Below are 9076 nucleotides of genomic sequence, written 5' to 3'. Positions count from 1 at the left end.
AATATAACCTCCGCACACTCACATTGACGATGCAGCCAAGTCATAGCATCGCAATTGAATAGTACAGGCTAAGTGACGACTCATCTTCGATAAACAAACTGGGCTAACGTCACCGCATGTAACCTTTCCTTGGAGTACAGTAGCTTGTTTCTGATGCACCCTATCCCCTTTACTGTAACCCTCGCACGCTCACATTTACATTGCTTAATAGAAATTGCATGGGAATTGAATACTGCAGGGTCCTTCCCGATTACTTCCCGTTAGACGAACGTGTCAACGATCATCTCACGGAATGCCTCCTGGCAAGCCAGTAGCGTGTTTCCAATGCACTACTTCTCCTATACTGTAAACCTCGCACCCTCCCATTTATATTGCATCATAGAAATCGCGTCCCGATTGAAACCTACATGCTCCATTTCGATTTCTTTATGAGAGACGAACATGGCAACGGTCACCTCTTGGAACGTTTCCTGACAGGCCAGTAGCGTGTTTCCGATGCACTTCAACCCACTGACTGTTACTTCTGCTCCTTCACATTGACGATGCAACACAGACATAGCGTTGCAATTGAATACTACACTCTCCATGACGACTTCTCTCCGAGAGACTAGCGTGGCTACGGTCAATGCATGGAAAATCTCCCGTGACTCCAGTAGCTTGTTTCCAGTACACCACATGACCTTTACTGTATACCTCGCACCCCCACATTCACACAGCATCATAAAAATTGCATCGCAATTGAATACTGCAGGCTCCATGACGTTTTCTTTCCGAGACACAAACGGGGAAACAATCACCTCATGGAATGTCTCCTGCTAGTGCACTAGCTTGTTTCCGATGCAATTCCACACGTTTACTGTAACCTCCATAACCTCGTGTAGCCGATGCAACACAGAAGTAGCGTGTCGATGTATTACTGTAGGCTCCATGACGACTTCTCTTCGATAGACAAACGTGGCTATGGTCACCACATGTAACCTATCCCGGTAGCACACTAGTTTGTTTCCGATACACCAAATCCCCTTTACTGTAATCCTCGCACCCTCATATTACCGTTGCGAAAGGAAAATTGCGTCGCGATTGAATACTACAGACTTCACGGTGACTTCTCTCCGAGAGGCTAACGTGGCTAAGGTCACTGCATGGTAATTCTCCTGGGAGCTCAGTAGCTTGTTTCCGATGCACCACATCCCCTTTTACTGTGACCCTCGCAACCTCACACTTACACTGTATCATAGAAATTTATGGCGTTTGAATACTACAGGCTTCACGCCAATTTCCTTCCGAGAGACGAACGTGGCAACGATCAACTCATGGAGCGTCTGCTGGGAAGCCAGTAACTTGTTTCCAAAGCACTTCCCCCCCCCCCCCCCCCCTTGAATATAGCCTCCGCACACCACGTCCCATTTACTCGGATATTGTCTCGCGATTAAATACTGCAGCATTCTTGCCGACTTCTCTACGAGTTACCAACGTCTGTATGGTCATCGCATGGAATCGCACCTGGGAGTACATTAACTAGTTTCCAATGTATCACAACCTGTTTACTGTTACGCTCCGCACCCTCACATTGACGATTCAACATAGAAATTGCATCGTAATTGAATACTACTGGCTCTATGCTGACTTCTCTCTGAAAGGCTAATGTGACTACGTTCACCGCAAGGAACGTCTCCTGAGAATCTATTAGCTTTTTTCCGATGCAAATGGTTCAAATGGTTCTGAGAACTATGGGACTATGGGACACCTGAGGTCATCAGTCCCCTAGACGTAGAACTACCTAAACCTAACTAAACTAAGGACATCACACACACATCCATGCCCGAGGCAGCATTCGAACCTGCGAATGTGGCAGTAGCGCGTTTCCGGACGGAAGCGCCTAGAACCGCTCGGCCACAGCAGCCGGCTTTTCCGATGCACCACCAAATGTTTGCTGTAACTCCCGCACACTCACATTGACGATCCAACACAGAAATTGCGTTGCGATTGAATACTATAGGCTCATGCCGACTTCTCTCCAAGAGAATAAAGTGGCTTCAGTCACCACATGGAACCTGTGCTTGGAGTCCAGCAGCTTGTTTCTGATGCACCACACTGACGATGCAACACACAAACTGCGATGTGATTGAATGCTACAGGCTCCATGTCGACTTCTCTCTGAGAGACTAACGTGGCTACCGTGAAATCAAGGAACCTCTCCTGGGAGTCCGTTAGTTTGTTTGCGATTCACTGAAACCCATTTAATGTAACCTTTGCACCCTCACATTAACACGGAAATTGCATACCGACCTTGCTGACCTCTATCCAGGGGACTAATGACGTCCTAATGAGTTGTCTCTCCATTAGGCGGGTCTTGGGCTAGTTCATAAGCATCAAGGATAGTGTCGGAGTGATTTTGCTCGTCTACATCTATTACACAAGCACGGCTATGGTCACCACATGGATCCTATCCTGTGAGTCTGGGACCTTCTATTACACAAGCACGGCTATGGTCACCACATGGAAGCTATCCTGTGAGTCTGGGACCTTCTATCCAATACCCCCTGCACACTCACACTGATGATGAAAGACCGAAAGTGCATCACGAACCAATAGTACAGGCTCCAAGCCTTCACCATGAGACTAATGCCGCGCTTAGGAGTTGTCTCGGAATTAGGCGGGTGCTGGGCTATTGCATAAGCATCGAGGTCATTGTCAGAGTCATTGTGCTGATGTACATATATGATACTGGCACAGTTAAAGTCACCTTTTGGAACCTCTCCTGCCAGACCAGAAGCCTATATCCAATGTATCTTTGGCAGTTTACTGTAACCCTTGGACCCTCACACAGACGAAGTGACAAAGATATTACATCACGTGTGAATACTTCAGGCTCCATGCCAACTTCTCTCCAAGAGACTAGACCCACCCTTCGGTGTTGTCCTGCCATTAAGAAGGTACTGGGCTATTGCATAAGTGTCTAGGACATTGTCAGATTCATTTTGGTAGTGTACATCATTGATACTGGCGCAGTTAGAGTCACCTTATGGAACCTCTCCTAGGAGTCAAGTAGCTTGTATCCGATTATCATTGCCCATTTACTGTAACACTCTCACCTTCACTTTTACGATGCAAACCAGAAATTGCATCGTGATTTTATACTACAGGCTCCATAGCGGCTTCTCTTTAAATTTTAAAAATGCATTCATGCGTTGTATCGCCAATAGCCGGGTTCTGGGCTAATGCATAAACGTCAAGGACATTGTAGGAGTCTTTTTGCTAGGCTACATCTGTGATACTGGCTTGGATATGGTCACTGCTAGGAACCTCTCCAAGGATTCCAGTGGCTTGTGTCCAATGCACCACTGCAGTAAGCCTCTCTCACTAACATTAACGATGCGATATAGGAATTGCATAGTGACCATGCCGACCTCTCTCCAGGAGACTATTGCTACAATCAGGTGTTGTCTCTCCACTAGCCAGGTGCTGAGCTAATGCAGAGGCATCAAGGACATTGTCGGAGACATTTCGTTAGTCTACATCTATTACACTAGCGTGGCTATGGTCTCCTAAAATAATCTCTCTGTGAGCCCAGTAGCTTGTATCTGACGAACCACTGCCCATTTACTGAAACCCTTGCAGATTCGCATTGACGAAGTGACACAGAAATTGCATTGTGATTGAATAGTAAAGGCTCCATGCCGACTTCTCTCCAAGAGGCTAATGTCTCCTTCATGAGTTGTCTCGCCATTAGGCAGGTGCTGTGCTATTGAATAAGCCTCGTGGACATTGCCGGAGTCATTCTGCAGGTGTACATGTATAACACTGGTACGGCTGCGGTCACCACATGTAATCCAGTAGCTTGTATCTGATCCACCTCTGACAGTTTGCTGTAACCCCCCCCCCCCCCCTTCCACACTGAAGATCCGACACAGAAATTGCATCATGATTCAGTACTCCAGGCAGCATGCTGACTTCTCTCCAGGAGACTAATGGTACCCTCAGGAGTTGTCTCGCCATTAGGTCGGTGCTGGGCTACAGCGTCGAGTACATTGTTGGAGTCATTCTGCTTGTGTACATCTATGATGCTGGTACAGCTATGGTCACCGCATGGAACCTTTGCTATTAGTCCAGTAGTGTGTATCTTATGCAACTCTGACCGTTTATTGTAACCCTCACACACTCACATTGATGATACGACAATAAAATTGCTTTGCGAATGAATACTAAAGGCCCCATGCTGACTTCTTTCTAAGAGACAGATGCCATCCTCTGGAGTTCTCTCGCCATTAGGCTGGTGCTGGGCTTTTGCATAACAGTCGAGGTAGTCTTCTGAGTCGTTCTGTTAGTGTACGGTTACGTTCCTGCCACTGCTGCGGTCACCACATTGAACCTCTCCTGGGTGTCAAGTAGCTTGTATCTCATGTGCCTCATACCCTCGCAAATCCACATTCACGTTGCAACACAGAAATAGAATCGCGATTTAATACAACAAGCTCCATTCCTCATGGACACTGTATTAGTAATTTGCTCATGTGCATCTATGGTAGATACGCTGGTATGGTCACCACAGGGAATCTCTCTCAGGAGACCTGTAGCTTGTATCTGATACACCACTGTAACCCTCGAACGTTGACATTAACGATACGACACAGAAATTGCATCGGGACTGAATATGGCAGGCTCCATGCAGACTTCTCTCCAAGAGACTAATGACTCCCTCATGAGTTATCTCGTCATTAGGCGGGTGATGGTCTATTGCATAAGCGTCCAGGACAGTATCAGAGATGTTATGCTAATATACATCTATGATAAGCGCTCGGCTGCGGTCTCCGAATGGAACCTCTTTAAGGGGTCCAGTAGCTTGTATCCGATGAACCACTTCCTGTTTACTGTAATCCTCGCATCGTCACATTGACGATACGATACAGAAATTGGATCTTGACTGAATACTACAGGGTCCATGCCGACTTCTCTTGAAGAGACTAATGCCACCCTCACGAGTCGTCTCAAAGTTAGGCAGGTGCTGGGCTATTGCGTAAGTGTCGAGGACATTCTCAGAGTTATTCTGCTAGTGCATGTCAATGATACTGCGCAGCTGCGATCACCATATGGAGTCCAGTAGCTTGTATCTAATCCATTTCTGACCGATTACTGTATCCCTTAGTCCCTTACATTGATGAAGCGTCACAGAAATATAGGCTCCATTCCGACTACTCTCAAAGAGACTAATACCACGTTCGGGAGTCGTGTAGTTAATATGCAGTTGCTGGGCTACTGCATAAGTGTGAAGGACATTGTCGGGCACAGAATCTGCATTGTGAATGAATACTACAGGCTCGAGGGCGACTTTACTCCTAGAGATTAACGCCACCTTCAAGAGTTGTCTCGCCATTAGGCTGGTGCTGGTCTACTGCATAAACCACGAGGTCATTGTCAGATTCATTCTGCTAGTGTACATCTATGTTACTGGCGCCGATATGGGCACTACATTGAACCTCTCCTGGGAGTCCAGAAGGTTGTATCCGATGCACCACTGCCCGTTTACTGTACCCCTCGCATCCTCATATTGACGACGCGACACAGAAATTTCATTCGGATTGAATGCTGGAGGCACCATGCCAAATTTTCTCCAAGAGACTATTGCTTCCCTTAGCAGCTGTCTCGCCAATAGGCGGTTGCTGGACCATTGCATAAGCTTCGAGGACATTGTCTTAGACATTCTGCCAGTGTACATCTACGATACTGGTGCAGCTACGGTCACTGCATGGAAACCCTCCTGGGCATAAAGTAGATTGCATCCGGTGCACCTCTGCCCATTTACTGTAACCCTCGCACACTCACTTTGACCATACGACACAGAACTTCCATCGCGGTGGATACTACAGGTTCATGCCGACTAATCTCCAAGAGGCTAATGCCACCCTTAGGAGTTGTCTCGTCTTTAAGTGGGTGTTGGTCTATTGCATAAGCGTCGTAGACACTGTATGAGTCATTCTGCTATTGTACGTCTATGATACTCTTGCGGCTGCTGTCACCGCAATAACCTCTCCTGGGAATCCAGTAGCTTGCATCTGGTGCACCTTGGCCCATTTACTGTAACCCTCACACATTCACAATGACGATGCGACACAGAATTGCATTGCGATTTAATACTACTGGCTGTGTGCCGACTTATCTCTAAGAGACTAAAGCTGTCCTCTTGAGATGTCTGGCCATTAGGCTGGTGCTGGGCTACTGTATATGCCTCGAGGACAATGTACTGGTAATTTTGCTAGTGTAGATCTATAACAATCGCGCTGCTACAGACACCACATGTAACCAATCCAGGGAGTCCAGTAGGTTGTATCCGATACACCACTGCCTATTTACTGTAACCCTCGAACCCCCTCACATTGACGATGCGACACAGAAATTGCATCAGGACTGAATACAGTGGGTTCCATGCCAACTTCTCTCCCAGAGACTAATGCCTCACTCATGAGTTGTCCTGCCATCAGGCGGCTACTGGGCTACTGCATAAGCGTCAAGGACATTTTTGGAGTCATACTGCTACTGCGGATCTATGATATTGGCACAGTTACGGACACTGCATGGAAGTCTCCTGTGAGTCCAGTAGCTTGTTCTCGATTCATCCCTCCCTGGTTACTGTGGCCTACGCTCCCTCGCATTGACGATGTGGCACAGAAACTGCAACACTTTTCATGACTTCAGGCTCCATTCCGACTTCTTTCCAAGAGACTAATGCTGCCCTTAGAAGATTCTTCACCATTAGGAGGGGGTCTGGGCCATTGCACAGGCCTCTGAGACAGTTTCAGAGTCATTCTGCCATTCTAAATCTATGATACTCGTGCAGATATGGTCACTGCACAGAACCTCTCGTGGGAGTCCAGTAGCTAGTATCCGATACACCACTACCTATTTACTGTAATCCTCACACTTTCACATTGATGATGTGACACATAAACTGCATCGCATTGTAATACTACAGGCTCCATGCCGACATCTCCCAAAAGACTAACGCCAACCTTAGGAGATGTCTCACCATTAGGCATGTGGTGGGCTATTGCTTAACCCTCGAGGACATTGTCGGAGACATTCTCCTAGTGTACATCTACGATACTGCTGCAGATATGGTCACCGCTCCTGGGTTTGGCTCAAATAGCTCTGAGCACTATGGGACTTAACATCTGAGCTCATCAGTCCCCCTAGAACCTTGAACTACTTAAACCTAACTAAGCTAAGGACACCACACACATCCATGCCCGAGGCAGGATTTTAACCTGCGACCGTAGCGGTCATGTGGTTCCCAACTGAAGCGCCTAGAATTGCTCGGCCACTACGGCTGGCTCCTGGGTTTCCAGTAGCTTGTATCCACTGCACCACTGCCAATCTACTATAACCCTTGCACCCTCACATTGATGATGAGTCTATGAAATTTCATCACGATTGGTTACTACTGGCTCCATGATGACTTCTGTCGAAAAGCTTGTATCCGGTGCACCTCTGCCCATTTACTGTATGCCTCAGACACTCACATTGATGATGGAACACAGAATTTGAATCACAATTTAATACTGCACGCTCCGTGCCCACTTCTGTCCAAGAGGCTAATGCTGCCCTCAAGAGATGTCTTGCCATTAGGCTGTTGCTTGCCTATTGCATAAGTGTTGGAGAGATTGTCTGAGTCATTCTGCTAGTGTACGTCTATGATACTGGTGTGGCTATGGTCACCGCAAGGAACTTCTCCAGAACGACCAGTTGCTTATATCTGATGCGCCACTGCCCATTTACTGTAACCCTTGGACCCTCACATCAACAATGCAACACAGAAATTGCATTGCGACTGACAAGGGAACCTCCCCATCGCACCCCCCTCAGATTTAGTTATAAGTTGGCACAGTGGATAGGCCTTGAAAAACGGAACACAGATCAATCGAGAAAACAGGAATAAGTTGTGTGGAACTATGAAAAAAATAAACAAAATATACAAACTGAGTAGTCCATGTGCAAGGTATGCAACATCAAGGACAACCTGCGCGAAGAACTGCCGTGCTCCCGTGGTTAGCGTGAGCGACTACCGAACGAGAGGTCCTTGATTCAAGTCCTCTCTAGAGTGAAAATTTTAATTTTTTATTTTCAGACAATTATTATCTGTCCGTCCGTTATGTTTTCATCACTTTTTTGGGAGTGTTATAACATCCACAAGAAAACCTAAATCTTTTTACCCATTCGCCAAGTGTACAAGTTAGGTGGGTGAAGAACATATTCCTGTCATGGGACGCACAGCGTCACCAGTGTCGTATAGAATATATCAGACGTGTTTTCCTGTGGAGGAATCGGTTGACCTATGACCTTGCGATCAAATGTTTTCAGTTCCCATTGGAGAGGCATGTCCTTTCGTCAATTAATCGCACGGTTTTGCGGTGCGGTCGCAAAACACAGACACTTAACCTAATACGCTGAATAGAAACGTCAGTGAACGAACGGACAGATCATAACTTTGCGAAGATAAAAAAAGTAATCTTTTCACTCGAGGGAGGATTCGAACCATGGACCTCTCGTTCCGCAGCTGCTCAAGCTAACCACGGGACCACGGCGCCCCTTAGGTCACATTATCCTTGATGTTGCCTATCTTACGCATGGACCACACAGTCTGTATATTTTGCTTATTTTTTTCATAGTTCCACACAACTTCTTCCTGTTTTCTCGATTGATCTGTGTTCCGTTTTTCAAGGCCTATCCACTATGCCAACTTATAACTAAATCTGAGGGGGGTGCGATGGGGAAGTTTCCTTGTGAGTACTACAGGCTCCATGCCAACTTTTCTCCAAGAGACTAATGCTGCCCTCAGGAGCGGACTCACCATTAGGGGAGTGCTGGTCTGATGCTGCTCTAAGGAGCTGTCTCTTCTTTAGGTGAGTGCTGGGCTATTGCATAACCCTTGAGGACATTGTCGTAGTCGTTCTACTAGTGTACATCTATGATATTGGTGCTGCTACTGTCACTGCAAGGAACCTCTCCTGGTAGTCCAGTAGACTCTATCCGATTAACCACTGCCTGTTTCTGTAATGCTCGCACCCTCACATTCACGATC

Source organism: Schistocerca cancellata, unplaced genomic scaffold, assembly GCF_023864275.1.
Source record: "Schistocerca cancellata isolate TAMUIC-IGC-003103 unplaced genomic scaffold, iqSchCanc2.1 HiC_scaffold_1152, whole genome shotgun sequence".
NCBI lineage: Eukaryota > Metazoa > Arthropoda > Insecta > Orthoptera > Acrididae > Schistocerca > Schistocerca cancellata.
This window is presented reverse-complemented; position numbering follows the sequence as displayed.